Here is a 17,308-nt window from a genome sequence, read left to right on the forward strand (position 1 = left end):
CTTTCCTGAGGGCTGAGCTCTTATCAAGTTCTCTAATGTTACATGAACATGGGTCCTTTAGCTTAATATATCCTCTTGATATTTCTTAGACATTTAAGAAATGGAATAGACTCAGCCGTATCCTAGCTTAGAATGCACGCTACTGATTTCCCCCTGAAACCCAAGAATATCTTCCAAAGCACGATACGGATTCCCAGATTCAGGTTGACAAAAGAAAGAAGAGCCCTTTGGAAGGCGAACAAGACCTGCGTTCCCTATTCAGCATCAATGTCCCAATTTCCAAGTACATACCCTCCTCCTAACTGAAAAATAGACCTGTCAAGTCCTTGGAATTTTGTTCCAGGTTGTCCGATAGTGGTTTTACTATTTTTTATCCGTGGAACTGCCAGAGACCTTTTTCTGTCTTAAAAGTTATTTGGATATTTCTTTCTTTGGTAATGTTGGCAAGACATGAATGCACATGGGAGGTGTGGGGGGAGGCTTGTGTGGACGATGTGCTTCTTTCGAAGCTCATGGAAAAAGAATGCATTTACTGGTTCCTTTGACCAGCCTCAGGCTCTCTGAGATTAGTTTTAGATTCATAGACTATGGCCAGGCATTGCCCATGTGGTTCTGGCCTCTGCACATGCAGGAAAATGTCCTTTCCCCCAGGCAGGGCTTTTGTTCCATTGCAGTTGTCCCAAAAGCACTGGATGAAGAAAAAACTTTAGGCAAATATGATCCACAGCAGTTTTCTCCTTGCAGGAGGTAGGGAAGCTGTGGAAGGTAGTTCTCTGTAGTCTGTGGCCAGACCTCTGTACCTTGCAGATGTGTCTTGCAGGTGTGTGCCTCGAAGTCTGAAAACTAAGTTCTGCATCCAAAAAAACAAAAACAAAACAAAACATGAGCCTGGGTATTCATCCTCAGCCTGAACTCTGAGGTTGATTAATTCACACTGGGTATTCTCAAGCATGCCACATTGGGCATCCTTGGGCATTAATGGAACAAGTTCCCTCCTTGGGGTCCCAAGTCGTGGATTCCACCTTCAGTCTGATACACCCTTGCTCCTGACCTTTAACTGGCTACCCCTTTTTCCTGGACTGAAAATAATAATTCCCACCTCATTAGTGATTTTATGAGCAAATAAAATGCTGTGCACTTTGAAAAAATATCAAAACACTCAAAATGCACATTGTTAACACCATCCATGTAAGGCTTGTCACTACTGATACAGTAATAACATCAATACTCAGCTTTGCCTTGCACAAAGCCAACTTTTCACAATGCTTTCACAAGTTTTACCTCATATTTTCCTTTGAACACCATTGACATGCTCTTTGCCTGAAACTGTAGGAAGAGAGGAGAAAGAAGACAGGACAAATGACAGGGAAGTTATAGTCTCAAAGAGCACCTGTATTAGCTGGGGAGATGGAATATATTTACAACATGTTCATCTTATTTAGACTAATAAGGTTTACATGAATCAGGACTGGACATGCCTCTGTGCTTTGGGTGAACAGATGGAGGCCAATTCAACCATTCCATTCTTGGGACTTCCCTGGTTGTCCAGTAGTTAGGACTCCATGCTTTCACTGATAAGAGCCCAAGTTTGATCCCTCGTCGGGGGACTAGTATCCTGCAAGCTGTCTTCCATCAACTGCTACCCTATTGCTATTGTCCCAGCCACAGACAAACTGGAGAAAACAATGGCCTCTACTTTTGCAAAGAATGGTCTGTACCATCTGTACTATTTTGTTCCCCTTTCCTTACCCCCCCTCCCGCCACTCCCAATGAAGTTCATGTCATTGGCTTCTACCCTCATCACTCTACCAACAGTGGTATTTGTTCATCAATGACCTCCATGTCCCTAAATCCAATGGCTGCTTTGAATTCTTTACTCCCTTGACCCTTAGCAGCTTTGGGCACTGGCGGCCACAGCCACATCATTGAAACCATCTCTTCCATACCCTCTTAGTTCTCTTTCTATCACTCTATAATCTGCTTTTCAGTCTCTTTTCAGGCTCATTCTCTTCTCTTCAACTGTGAGATACCAGAGTTGTCCAAGATGTTTCCTACTCCTCATTTTTCCTTGGGAAATCTTCTTTACTGTTTCTCTTACCATGTGTACATACTTACTTAAGCTTACATAATCTTGTCTGCAATGAAAACCTCTCTGCTGAGCACTGGATTCATATTTCTAGCTAGTTTCCATCTTTACTTAAGTAGTTCAAATGCATTCTAAACTCAGCATGTTCAAAAGAAAAAATTATGATTTTTCTTCCCAAACCTGACCCTCATCTCTAGTTTCCCATTTCCATGGATGTCACCCCTACCTCATCCAGTTATGAAAGAGAATTTAGGTTTTCCTCGAAAACTCTCTCTCCCTGGTCTCCATATTCCAAATATTGCCAAGTCTCAATGGCTTATCTCCTAATCTATATGGAATATGGACTCTTCATGGTCCGTGCAATCAGCCAAGTTCATGTTACCATCTCCATCTAGAAGACTATGCAGTAATTATCAACTAACCTACACTTACTCCACTGTTTTCTATGATGTGTCCAGAGTGATCTTTGTAAATGGAAAACTTATTGTTTTAGAATAACGTTATTTCCTTCTCTCCCCTGACTTTAACACCTTCAACCAGGAATTTCATGTTCAATGCTCAGGAAAAAAAAAAAATCACACACAGCAGAATACAGAGAAAAAAATTCTAGTTGTTGAGATCCAAAGTTAAGCCTCAGAGGGATGGAAAGGAGTTATGTATGTAGACAATAGATTTGGAAGAGTTCCTATAAATAAAAGAAAAATTTCCCATATCCTGTGCTGAAAAGAATTCTCAAGATGGAGGATATGGGTGGAGATGAAGGGCCTGTAACAAGAGAAAGAGAGATTGTTGGGGCTTGAGACAAAGGGACCAGACCTTCGGGGCCCAGGAATATGGAACAGAGGCAACCCAAGCTTCCCTTACACAATCCACAATCATGGCTGATGACAAAGAGGCCCTCCAGTCTCCGCCTGAGCCGGGACCAAAGCTGCACCACCCTGAAAAAGGAGGTAGAGAGATATCTTCCCAATAGATGCCAGTAGTCAGCATCTGCTAAATCTTCTGTTCCACTGTGGTCAGCATTGCCTGTTGACCACCAACAGGAGAGATACACCTCCAACTGAGGCTTTGTCAAGTTGCACCTCATCTGACTCACCTCTTGATAGCAAACCCTCCTTTGAAGACCCACAAAACTCTTAAACTCTTAGAGTGAATGAAGGTGGGGCTCTGCAGCCTGGATCATGGTGGCAAGGTGGAGAAGACAGCATTGTGAAAACCCTGACAAAAGGAGCTGTCACTCTTTTGCTTAACATCATTCCCTGAATCCTCCAACTCTTAGCATGGCCTTTGGAGCCCTGAGCAATCTGGCCCCTGCTGACCTCCCCTATCTTTTCACAATCTTTTCCTCTTCATTTCGCCTCCTTGATTCACTCTACATGAGCCACCAGACTTTGACTGCCCAGGACCCCACCCTATTTATCTGTAATCTCAGCTCCATGTCACCCCCAAAGAGGAGCCTTTCCTCATGCCCTGTGGCTAAGTCAGATTCTCCACCCCCTCCACATGCTTTCATGGAGCTGAATCCTAATCTTTAACTCCATTTGCAATTAGACATTCATCAGTGTGGTGATTTGATACATGGGTATTCCTCCAACTAGACCCTGTACTCCATGAGCTATTTTTAAAGTTTTTTGGTCTCTGTTTTATATATATTCACCATCTCTTCCCTAAATCTTAGTACTCTTGGTCAAATCACACACCTCTCCAAGAGTCAGTTCCTGGAGAATAGCAGGGTTTTGTCTTATTGCATGCAGTTGGGGGGAAGATCCATGAACAATTTGTAAACTGTAAAGTGCTAACCAGATGTGCAGGATGGTAGTTCCTATCCTGTGAGCAGCTCGTTTCTATCTTGACAGCTCCTTGTCAGCCTCCTTCTCCAGGACCTTTCCCCCCAATCTCCCTTATCTGTGACGTCTGCTGTCCAGGGATGTTAGGAATTCAGTCTTCAAAGTCACTTGCCATGTACCTTTTTGCAGGCAACTTTTGGTTAATGATTTTTGCTTTGATGTTTTGTTTTATTGGCAAGCCCGACAAGCCACTACTGTGCGCGCCGTGCTCTATGAGGTTTTATTGTCTTGCATTGTTTATGCCTTGTCTGTGACAGGTACTAGCAGCACTTACCACCCTGTGATTTTCCAGCAGTGAAAATAATAGAGGAATTTCATACAGGTAAAATAATTAGTGGTTTAGACAAAAAAAAAAATGAATACAATTTGTCACACAGAGTATTAGTCTTTTTTTTTTTCTTTCTGGTGTAAGTGTCAGTTTCTGGGGTTATTAAGACAGATTACACAGAATTTATCCTTTAAATTATGAATTACTGTCTCCCAGTTGCTCCCTGACATTGGGTGGTCCAGACTCTGCAGGTTTGGGTGTCCAGAACCCGTGGGTCAGAGTCACTGTTGATGACCTGGGTGTTTTTAACAAATTTTGATTCATTTGGTTGTATTTTTTAAATTTATTTTACTGAAGTATAGTTGATTTACAATAATGTGTTAATTTCTACTGTACAGCAAAGGATTTAGTTATACATATATGCATATACACACAAATACATATATTCTTTTTCAATTTCTTTTCCATTATGGTATATCATAGGATATTGAATATAGTTCCTTGTGCTATATAGTGGACCTTGTTGTTTATCCATTCTATATAGAAGAGTTTGCATCTGCTAATCCCAAACCCCCAATCCATCCCTCTTTTGTCTCTGTGTTTGCCTTCCTCGCAGTGGACAGCACTGATCCAAGAACATTTCTCATCTTGTGTGTATATACCTGTCACCCATGGAACTGTGGCTCTCTCCTGCCACTCCTTTTCAGGGTGGAGACAGAAAGCAGAGAATGGCAGAATTCAAAGTAGCCTTGGAAATTTTGCTGGACCTTGAAAAGACAAACAAACAAACAGAATGTCCAGTTAAAATTGAATTTCAAGGACTTCCTTGTGGTCCAGTGCTAAAGAATCTGCCTCCCAATGCAGGGGATGTGTGTTTGATTCCTGGTTGGGGAACTAAGATTCCCACATGCCGTGGGGCAACTAAGCCTGCACGCCACAACTACTGAGCTCACACGTCTCAATGAGAGAGCCCGCGTGCCACAGACTACGGAGCCCATGCGCGCCACAATTAGAGAGAGAAAACCGGCATGCCACAACTAGAGAGAAGCCCGTGTGCCACAACGAAGAGTATGTGCTGCAACTAAAGATCCCACATGCCACAATGAAGGCCCCACGTGCCACAGCTGACCCGATGCAGCCAAAAAAATTAAGAAAACAAATAAATAAATATTAAAATTGAATTGCAGATGAACAATGAGTAAATTCTTAGTATATTCATGTCCCATGAAATATTTGGGACATACTTATACTAAAGAATTTTATTCATTGCTTATCTCAAATTCAAATTGCTTATCTCAGATTCATTGCTTGTCTGAAATCTGAAATTCAAATTTAGCTGAGTGTCCTATATTTTACGTGGCAACCTTAGTCCAACCCCCTCTGTTTTAAAGGTGAGAACATGGATACTCTGATTGGGGGTTATTTCCAAGATCTCACAAATTCACCCTGAGTCTGACTTTGGGGGTTTCAACTTTGTTTTCTCTCTCTGTGCACCTGCAGTACACTTTCATGCACTCGAGGATGCTCAGTTGGACACAGGGGGAGGAGGTGGAACCCACCAGAAATTGCGTTTCCCTGTACCTGTGTTTCAAAATCTCTGAGCTGGGGAGTGAGACAGGGCCATTTTATTTTATTTTATATTATTTTATTTTACTTTATTTTATTCATTTATTGAAGTATAGTTGATTTACAATATGGTGTTAGTTTCAGGGGTACAGCAAAGTGATTCAGTTATTTTTTTATATAAATTTATTATATTTATAATATTTATATGTTATTACAAGATGTTGAATATACCCTGTGCTATACAGTAAATCCCTGTTGCTTATCTACTTTATGTATGTATAGTAGTTTCTATTGTTAATCCTATACTCCTTTTTTTTACATCTTTATTGGAGTATAACTGCTTTTCATTGTTGTGTTAGTTGCTGCTGTATAACAAAGTGAATCAGCTATATGTATACATATATACCCATATCCCCTCCCTCTTGCATCTCCCTTCCACCCTCCCTATCCCACCCCTCTAGGTGGTCGCAAAGCACTGAGATGATCTCCCTGTGCCATACAGCTGCTTCCCACTAGCTATCTATTTTACATTTGGTAGTGTATATATGTCAATGCTACTCTCTCACTTCATCCCAGCTTACCCTCCCTACTGCCATGTCCTCAAGTCCATTCTCTACGTCTGCATCTTTATTCCTGTCCCACTTCTAGGTTCATCATAACCATTTCTTTTTAGATTCCATATACGTGCATTAGCATATGGTATTTGTTTTTCTCTTTCTGACTTACTTCACTCTGTATGACAGATTCTAGGTCCATCCACCTCACTAAAAATAACTCAATTTTGTTCCTTTTTATGGCTGAGTAATATTCCATTGTATATATATGCCACGTCTTCTTTAACCATTCATCTATCAATAGATACTTAGGTTACAGCCATGTCCTGTCTATTGTAAATAGAGCTGCAATGAACATTGTGGTACATGACACTTTTTGAATTATGATTTCTCAGGGTATATGTCTAGTAGTGGGACTGCAGGATTATATGGTAGTTCTATTTTTAGTTTTTTAAGGAACCTCCATACTGTTCTCCATAGTGGCTGTATCAGTTTACATTCCCACCAACAGTGTAAGAGTGTTCCCTTTCCTCCACACTCTCTTCAGCATTTATTGTTTATAGATTTTCTGATGATGCCCATTCTGACCACTGTGAGGTGATACCTCATTGTGGTTCTGATTTGCATTTGTCTAATGATTAGTAATGTTGAGCATCCTTTCATGTGTTTGTTGGCAATCTATATCTCTTCTTTGGAGAAAGGTCTATTTAGTTCTACAGCCCATTTTTGGATTAGGTTGTTTGGTTTTTTGATATTGAGCTACATGGGCTGCTTGTATACTTTGGAGATTAATCCTTTGTTAGTTGCTTCATTTGCAAATATTTTCTCCATTCTGAGGGCTGTCTTTTCGTCTTGTTTATGGTTTCCTTTGCTGTGCAAAAGCTTTTAAGTTTCATTAGGTCTCATTTGTTTATTTTTGTTTTTATTTCCATTACTCTAGGGGGTGAGTCAAAAAGGATCTTAATGTGATTTATGTCATAGAGTGTTCCGCCTATAAAACTCTAAGAGTTTTATAGTGTCTGGTCTTACATTTAGGTCTCTAATCCATTTTGAGTTTATTTTTGTGTATGGTGTTAGGAAGTGTTCTAATTTCATTCTTTTACATGTAACTGTCCAGTTTTCCCAGCACCACTTATTGAAGAAGCTGTCTTTTCTCCATTGTATATCCTTGCCTCCTTTGTCATAGATTAGTTGATCATAGCTGTGTGGGTTTATCTCTGGGCTTTCTATCTTGTTCCAATGATCTATATTTCTGTTTCTGTGCCAGTACCATACTGTCTTGATTACTGTAGCTTTGTAGTATAGTCTGAAGTCGGGGAGCCTGATTCCTCCAGCTCTGTTTGTCTTTCTCAAGATTGCTTTGGCTGTTCGGGGTCTTTTGTGTTTCCACACAAATTGTGCAATTTTCTGTTCTAGTTCTGTGAAAAATGCCATTGGTAGTTTGATAGGGATTGCACTGAATCTGTAGATTGCTTTGTGTAGTTTAGTCATTTTCACAATGCTGATTCTTCCAATCCAAGAACATAGTATATCTCTCCATCTGTTTGTATCATCTTTGATTTCTTTCATCACTGTCTTATAGTTTTCTGCATATGGGACTTTTGTCTCCTTAGGGAGGTTTATTCCTAGGTATTTTATTCTTTTTGTTGCAATGGTAAATGGGAGTGTTTCCTTAATTTCTCTTTTAGATTTTTCATTGTTAGTGTATAGGAATGCAAGAGATTTCTGTGCTTTAATTTTGTATCCTGCTATTTTACCAAATTCATTGATTAGCTCTAGTAGGCTTCTGGTAACATCTTTAGGGTTCTCCATGTATAGTATTCTGTCACCTGCAAACAAGGACAGTTTTACTTCTGTTCTGATTTGGATTCATTTTATTTCTTTTTCTTCTCTGATTGCTGTGGCTAAAACTTCCAAAACTATGTTGAATAATAGTGGTGAGAGTGGGCAGCCTTGTCTTGTTCCTGATCTTAGAGGGAATGGTTTCAGGTTTTTACCATTGAGAACATTGTTAGCTGTGGGTTTGTCATATATGGCCTTTATTATGCTGAGGTAGGTTCCCTCTATTCCCACTTTCTGGAGAATTTTTATCATAAATCGGTGTTGAATTTTGTTGAAAGCTTTTTCTGCATCTATTGAGATTATCATATGGTTTTTATTCTTCAGTTTGTTAATATGGTGTATCACATTGATTGACTTGCATATATTGAAGAATCCTTGTATTCCTGGGACAAGCCCCACTTGGTCATGGTGTATGATCCTTTTACTGTGCTGTTGGATTCTGTTTGCTAGTATTTTGTTGAGGATTTTTGCATCTATGTTCATCAGTGATATTGGCTTGTAGTTTTCTTTCTTTGTGACATTTTTGTCTGGTTTTGGTATCAGGGTGATGGTGGTCTTGTAGAATGAGTTTGGGAGTGTTCCTCCCGCTGCGATATTTTGGAAGAGTTTGAGAATGATAGGCATTAACTCTTCTCTAAATGTTTGATAGAATTCGCCTGTGAAGCCATTGGTCCTGGGCTTTTGTTTGTTGGAAGATTTTTAATCACAGTTTCAATTTCAGTGCTTGTGATTGGTCTGTTTATATTTTCTGTTTCTTCCTGGTTCAGTCTTGGGAGGTTGTACTTTTCTAAGAATTTGTCCATTTCTTCCAGATTGTCCATTTTATTGGCATAGAGTTGCTTGTAGTAATCTCTTATGATCCTTTGTATTTCTGCAGTGTCAGTTGTTACTTCTTTTTTATTTCTAATTCTGTTGATTTGAGTCTTCTACTTACATGCTCGAACCAAAAGACACAGACTGCCTGAATGGATACAAAAAGAAAGCCACATATATGCTGTCTACAAGAAACTCACTTCAGACCTAAGGATACATACAGACTGAAAGTGAGGGTATGGAAAGAGATATTCCATGCAACTGGAAATCAAAAGAAAGCTGGAGTAGCAATACTCATATCAGACCAAATAGACTTTAAAATAAAGACTGTTACAAGAGACAAAGAAGGACACTACATAATGATCAAGGGATCAATCCAAGAAGAAGATATAACAATTACAAATATTTATGCACCCAACATAGGAGCACCTCAATACATAAAGCAAATGCTAGCAGTCATAAAAGGGGAAATCAACAGTAACACAATCATAGTAGGGAATTTTAACACCCCACTTTCACCAATGGACAGATCATCCAAAGTGAAAATAAATAAGGAAGCACATTTAAACACAATTAAATAAATAGGCTTTAAATGACACATTAAACAAGATGGACTTAATTGATATTTATAGGACATTCCATCCACAAACAACAGAAAACACTTTCCTCTCAAGTGCTCATGGAACAGTCTCCAGGAGAGACCATATCTTTGATCATAAATCAAGCCTTGGTGAATTTAAGAAAATTGAAATCATATCAAGTATCTTTTCTGACCACAACACTGTGAGACTAGATATTAATTACAGGAAAAATATGTAAAATCTACAAACACATAGAGGCTAAACAATACACTACTAAATAACCAAGATATCACTGAAGAAATCAAAAAGAAAATTAAAAAAGTACCTAGAAACAAATGACAATGAAAACACGACAACCCAGAACCTATGGGATGCAGCAAAAGCAGTTCTAAGAGGGACATTTATAGCAATACAATCCTACCTCAAGAAACAAGAAAAATCTCAAATAAACAACCTAACCTTACACCTAAAGCAATTAGAGAAGAAGAAGAAGAACAACAACAAAAACACTCAAAGTTAGCAGATGGAATGAAATCATAAAGATGAGATCAGAAATAAATGAGAAAGAAATGAAGGAAACGATAGCAAAGATCAATAAAACTAAAAGCTGGTTCTTTGAAAAGGTAAACAAAATTGGTAATCCTATACTCCTAATTTCTCCCTCCCTGTAATTTGACCTCTGGCTAAGATTCTAATAACTGCTCTGCCCACAGCTCCTCTCCCCCACACAGAGACTCTCACTATAAGGGTTTCTGCTCCTGTGGCAGTACCCTTATCCCACAATGCCTCATCTATTCTCTCTGCTTTGGCCATGACAGTTCTCTACTTTCTTCTTCTTTTTCTTCCTCCTTAAGAATGTATCAACTTCATCCTCAACATTTTTGGAAGTGGAAATAGCAAAGCGTTGCCTCCCCAGTTTTTTCCTTTAATGCATTAGAACTTGCACACTGGGGCACAGAGAAGAGAATGGGTGTGGCTTCAGGGCAGGGGTCTCTTCTAGGAAGAGGGGGTGCTAGTGGTAACTCACCATTCATGAACATTCCTCTGTGCCCCACTCTGTGTCAACAGTCCTCAGAAACCCACCCAAGCAGCACTGGGCCACCAGTGAGGTTGATGAAAATCTTAGTTGAGTAATATTTTAGGAAGTGGAAGAGGACAGTTATGTGTCTTGTATATATACATATATATGTATATAAGCAAAAAGCCCCAGCTCTGATTATCACCACCCTATCTCCTCATAGTAAATAACTCAAATATTTAAAGAAACAGCTCTCATGACAGAGCAAACTTGGCAGAAAACAGCCGAGGTGATAAACCAAACCTTGGAAGACCAGGTAGCATTTCCTCCGAAAGACTGTCCAAGAGCATCCCCAGAGGCACAATTAGGGACAGAAGATTTATGAAGTGGCAAGGTCTGGGGATTTAGGGTTCTCTTTCCTGTGGGTCAAAAGGAGGAAGAAAAGAAAAGAAAATTATATATCTAATAAAAAATGCAAACAAAATGTTTTCACGCCACTGCCACTGTGTACCTTCTTGCCATGGAGCATGGTGGCTGCTTGCCAATAGGTGATGATGAATTATAATGGCTGGAAGATGGTCAGAAAGGTGGCATGCAGTCCCTAACTCCTTATTCACATTGCATCGGTGTTCCTAGGCACAGTAGTGAGAAATACACACAAAATAGAGGCATAAGCCTAGGAAAGGAGGAAATAAACAGGAATGTTCCTGGGGCGGGGTTGGTGTGGGCAGTCACGTGGGGCAGGACATGGAGAAGAAATGTTCGTCGATGGACAGAGGGGGGCTTTGGGGTTTGTGAGATGGAGAGGGTTGTCTCTTGCTACCCATGGGAGTGAGGAGCAAGGATCTTTTTTGTGACTTGTGAAGAGTCTTCTTTATTCCAACAAATGCTCTTGACTTAAAGATACTCACCGAAGACCCTGGGAGAGTTCTTTGGAGCTCAGCACTCTCTTTCACCTGGGACCAACTGTGAGCCTTGAGCTCCCACTGATACAGACCCAGTATCCAAGCCCAGCCCATGCTCCATCCTCCCCGCTTCCCTGCATGGGAGAGAGCAGGCATCCCAGGCTGTGTTTGCCCCCCACAAGCATCATGCTGTGTTTGGATGAGTGGTGGAATTGATGAATTCTTTCCTAGCTGGCGGTAGATGGGAGACACCAAACACCCATTACTGTCTCTTCTCTTCCTCCAAATTCACATCTGCCCATCTGCCTTCCTTTTGATGAGACCCTGTCACTCAGCCTGTCCCTGGGATGGTTGGTTCCTGCAATGCCACTGGACTGAGTCTGAGAGGTGGTGTGTGCCATGGGCTGCATGTGGGGGGAGTGTGCATGCACATGTGCACTGCATACATGCAGATATGCCAGGACGGGTGTGCATACATGTAGATACATAGAGTCAGACATTTTCTCTGCCTGCATTCAAGGAGGAGAATGTTGCAGAGTGTGCTTGTCAAGAATTTTGGACCGGTGCTCTATGCCATTATCACAGAATGAATATTGGTGAATCTCACTTTAACTTAGGGATCATTCCAGGGTAAAAATGCCATTCATCAGAATTTTGAAGAGGAAAGTTCCCGTGGCATTCCATTCGCCAGGATGGAGATGTATGGGCATGAGCAGTGGAAATTGAAAAACCATGTTAAGTGGTTGAAGAGCCTCCAGCAGGAGATGGGGACCAGCCACTTGCGCAGTGCTGTCAGTGGATGTTGTCAGGAGAACAAAAGCCTCGTTTCACAGCCTTGGGCAGGGGACTCTGACAACACAGAGATGAGTGTCTGTGTCCTCCTTTGACCTATGGAGATCAGGGGAGGTGAGACCTCAGGAGGAGCAGTCATGGGATGGAGCGAGCCTGGGGCCAGCAGCTCTCCTGTTCCCTGTGAATGAGGGCAGGGCTGGAGGGTGAGGGTGAGAGGGAGGGTGCATGTCCCAAGTTCCAGTGATCCCAGGGGATGTGCTTGGTGTGGGGATTGAAGATTGTTGTAGTCATGAAGCAGGGGAGGCAGACTGCTAAACAGATTGTTGCATGTGGGACCACACATAGGAGGAAGAACCCATCCCCCAAATGCAAGAGCACCCCAGCTGAGAGACAGGTGGCCAAAGAAGCTGAAGGTTGTCATGAGTGAGGTGGGGCAGTGAGCCCACAGCAGGCTGCAGATGCTCAAGCCATTTTGGTGCAGAGCCCTCTATGAGCATGTGGCTGCATGACCTGCAGCTGAGCCCCAGTCCTGGAGGGAGACATGGAAATAAGGGATGGGAATGGGTAGACTACATTCAGTAAGACTCTTTCTGGGCAGGTGTCAGGAACCTGAAATAAGGGGAATTCCCCAACATTCATTACTAAAAGAATAGCAGCAGTGCTGCTTGCAGGCCCAGCTGCCTCAGGGCAGGGACAGGGTTCGCAGAAAGAGAACCCATTTCTCAGTTCTGGTAACAAGATGGCTGAAAGGCCACCATCACCCTGATAAAAAACCAGACAAAGATGTCACAAAAAAAGAAAACTACAGGCCAATATCACGGATGAACATAGATGCAAAAATCCTCAACAAAATACTAGCAAACAGAATCCAACAGCACATTAAAAGGATCATACACCATGATCAAGTGGGATTTATCCCAGGAATGCAAGGATTCTTCAATATATGGAAGTCAATCAATGTGATACACCATATTAACAAATTGAAGAATAAAAACCATATGATAATCTCAATAGATGCAGAAAAAGTTTTTGGCAAAATTCAACACCGACTTATGATAAAAACCCTCCAGAAAGTAGGCATAGAGAGAACTTACCTCAGTGTAATAAAGGCCATATATGACAAACCCACAGCCAACATCATCCTCAATGGTGAAAAACTGAAACCATTTCCACTAGGATCAGGAACAAGACAAGTTCGCCCACTCTCACCACTGTTACTCAACATTGTTTTGGAAGTTTTAGCCGCAGCAATCATAGAAGAAAAAGAAATAAAAGGAATCCAAATCAGAAAAGAAGAAGTAAAGCTGTCACTGTTTGCAGATTACATGATACTATACATACAGAATCCTAAAGGTGCTACCAGAAAACTACTAGAGCTAATCAATGAATTTGGTAAAGTAGCAGGATACAAATTAATGCACAGAAATCTCTTGCATTCCTATACACTAATGATGAAAAATCTGCAAGTGAAATTAAGGAAACACTATCATTTACCACTGCAACAAAAAGAATAAAATACCTAGGAATAAACCTACCTAAGGAGACAAAAGACATTTATGCAGAAAACTAAGACACTGATGAAAGAAATTAAAGATGATACAAACAGATGGAGAGATATATTATGTTCTTGGACTGGAAGAATCAACATTGTGAAAATGACTATACTACACAAAGCAATCTACAGATTCAATGCAATCCCTATCAAACTACTAAGGGCATTTTTCGCAGAACTAGAACAAAAAATTTCACAATTTGTATGGAAACACAAAAGACCCTGAAGAGCCAAAACAATCTTGAGAAAGGAAAACAGATCTGGAGGAACCAGGCTCCCTGACTTCAGACTATACTACAAAGCTACAGTAATCAAGACAGTATGGTACTGGCACAAAAATAGAAATATAGATCAATGGAACAGGACAGAAAGCCCAGAGATAAACCCATGCACATATGGTCACCTTATTTTTGATAAAGAAGGCATGAATGTATAATGGAGAAAAGACAGCCTCTTCAATATGTGGTGCTGGGAAAACTGTACAGCTACATGTAAAAGAATGAAATTAGAACACTCCCTAACACCATACACAGAAATAAACTCAAAATGGATTAAAGACCTAAATGTAAGGCCAGACACTATAAAACTCTTAGAGGAAAACGTAGGCACAACACTCTATGACATAGATCACAGCAAGATCCTTTTTGACCCACTTCTAGAGAAATGGAAATAAAAACAAAAATAAACAAATGGGACCTAATCAAACGTCAAAGCTTTTGCACAGCAAAGGAAACCATAAAGAAGATGAAGAGACAACCCTCAGAATGGGAGAAAATATTTGCAAATGAAGCAACTGATAAAGGATTAATCTCCAAAATTTACAAGCAGCTCATGCAGCTCAATATCAGAAAAACAAACAACCCAATCCAAAAATGGGCAGAAGACCTAAATAGACATTTCTCCAAAGAAGATATACAGATTGCCAACAAACACATGAAAAAATGCTCAGCTTTATTAATCATTAGACAAATGCAAATCAAAACTACAATGAGATATCACCTCACACCAGTCAGAATGGTGACTACAAACAATCTAGAAACAATAAATGCTGGAGAGGGTGTGGAGATAACTGAACCCTCTTGCACTGCTGGTGGGAATGTAAACTGATACAGCCACTATGGAGAACAGTATGGAGGATCCTTAAAAAACTAAAAATAGAACTACCATATGACCCAGCAATCCCACTACTGGGCATATACCCTGAGAAAACCATAATTCAAAAAGAGTCATGTAGCACAATATTCATTGCAGATCTATTTACAATAGCCAAGACATGGAAGCAACTTAAGTGTCCATCGACAGATGAATGGATAAAGAAGATGTGGCACATATATACAATGGAATATTACTCAGCCATAAAAAGAAACAAAATTGAGTTATTTGTAGCGAGGTGGATGGACCTAGATTCTGTCATACAGAGTGAAATAAGTCAGAAAGAGAAAAACAAATACCATATGCTAACACATATATATATGGAATCTAAAAAAAAAAAAAGGTCATAAAGAACCTAGGGGCAGGACGGGAATAAAGACGCAGACCTACTGGAGAATGGACTTGAGGACACGGGGAAGGGGAAGGATAAGCTGCGACAAAGTGAGAGAGTGGCATGTACATATATACACTACCAAATGTAAAACTGATAGCTGGTGGGAAGCAGCCGCATAGCACAGGGAGATCAGCTCGGTGCTTTGTGACCACCTAGAGGAGTGGGATAGGGAGGGTGGGAGGGGGACACAAGGGGAAAGAGATATGGGGATATATGTATATTTATAGCTGATTCACTTTGTTATAAAGCAGAAACTAACACACCATTGTAAAGCAATTACAATAAAGATGTTACTCCAATAAAAGTGTTAAATAATGTGTATAAAAATAAATAAATATATAAAAATAAATTTATTTATAAATAAATAAACTCCAATAAAAAAAAAAAGCGATGGCTGCAACAGCTCTGACATCTGCACCCACCCTCAAGTTTAGCCTGGGATAGAATGAGAGCCTCTGACCAGCATTCCCACAGACAATCTGCTTACATCTCGTTGACTCTAATTTAGTCACATGTCTAACTCTAAACCAATCACTATGGACAGATGAATGCAAAGTGCTAGTTGCCTGAATTACGATCTCATGATCCACCTCTGAGCTTGATATGGGACAACTTAAAGAAAAGGGCTAAGGGTGTTGGAAAAGGGAGTTTCTAAGAGCAAAATTAGAAAATGAGGGTACCATTTCCAAGTGAAGGGTGAATGGATACAAAGGAGGAGGAGCATGGAATGAGCATCCAGGGACTGGCTGTGGTCCCAGCTCCATCACAAAATGTCTGTGTGAGCCTTGGTGACCTTCTGGACCTATTTCCTATCCAGGATGACCATTGAAGTCCCTTTCAGCTCTGTCCCTGACTCCTGTCAGATCCCAGGTGAAAACTCACAAATAACACTAGGTTTAGCTTCAAAGGCTCTTAGAAAGTCATTCTTAAAATAAAACTTAAAAAAAAAAAAAAACACACACAAAAAACCATAGACAATGGATCTCTCCCAAACTGTAGGAAACATGGTCCTCTGTTCTTTAAGAGAAACAAAAGGCTGATGGATTAGTAATGAATTGTAAGGTGATTGCGATGGCAAATTTCAACACCAAAAGTCAGCAAGGAGTTTGGGTGAAACTGTAAATTTGTGATTTCCAAATCTGTTGAGAATAATGGTGTGCAGATCATATAGAACAGAACAGAAATATAATAAACGTTCTTTTAAAATAAGCATTCTCGGGTTTGCCTTCATCTGGGGAGATGGCACCCTGAGAGAGGGGCCTTATGTCCTCAGCTTCTCCCTCAGGCTCCTGGTGCCTGGAGGGGACTTGAATCCTGTCCCTTTCCTCTGCAGACACTGTTGGGTGCTGGACACAACACAGACAAGCCCTGTCCCTCTGCAGCTTTTAGTCTTACAGCCATCAATCAATAATTCCTCTAATCAAAGCGTGATGAGTTTGATGGCACTGCCCTTCTTGTGTCAAAGGGACATAACTTAGACTGGAAAATCCATGATGTTCTCCCCAGGGAAGTGGCACTTAACCTGATACAGGTGGAAAGGGGTTGGCCAGGGGAAGAGGACAGAGGAAGCCTTCTGGAATACAAAGGGGATAGGGAGGGAAGGAGCTTGGGGATTCTGAACCCAAGTTAGCGTGGCTGGGTGTGGCTAGGGTGCAGAGAGTGATGGGAAGGGAAGTGGAGATACAGGCAAAGGCAGTATCCTTGAGGACCTTACAGGCCAGGGAAAGGACCCTGCAGTTTATCCCAATAGTGATGGGAAGCCAGAGAAAGAATTTATTTTCTTACACATATTTTTTATGCAGGGGAGTAGCATTTTTAAAAGATCATATTGCGTGGAGAAATATAACCCGATTTACGTTTTAAATGATTGCGCTGGCTCCTGGGTTGTAGGGGAGCAAGAGAAAAAGGAAGGAGACCAGCAAGAGGCTGCATCAATCA

The sequence above is a fragment of the Delphinus delphis genome, chromosome 20 (assembly GCF_949987515.2).
Source record: "Delphinus delphis chromosome 20, mDelDel1.2, whole genome shotgun sequence".
In the NCBI taxonomy this organism is placed as follows: Eukaryota; Metazoa; Chordata; class Mammalia; order Artiodactyla; family Delphinidae; genus Delphinus; species Delphinus delphis.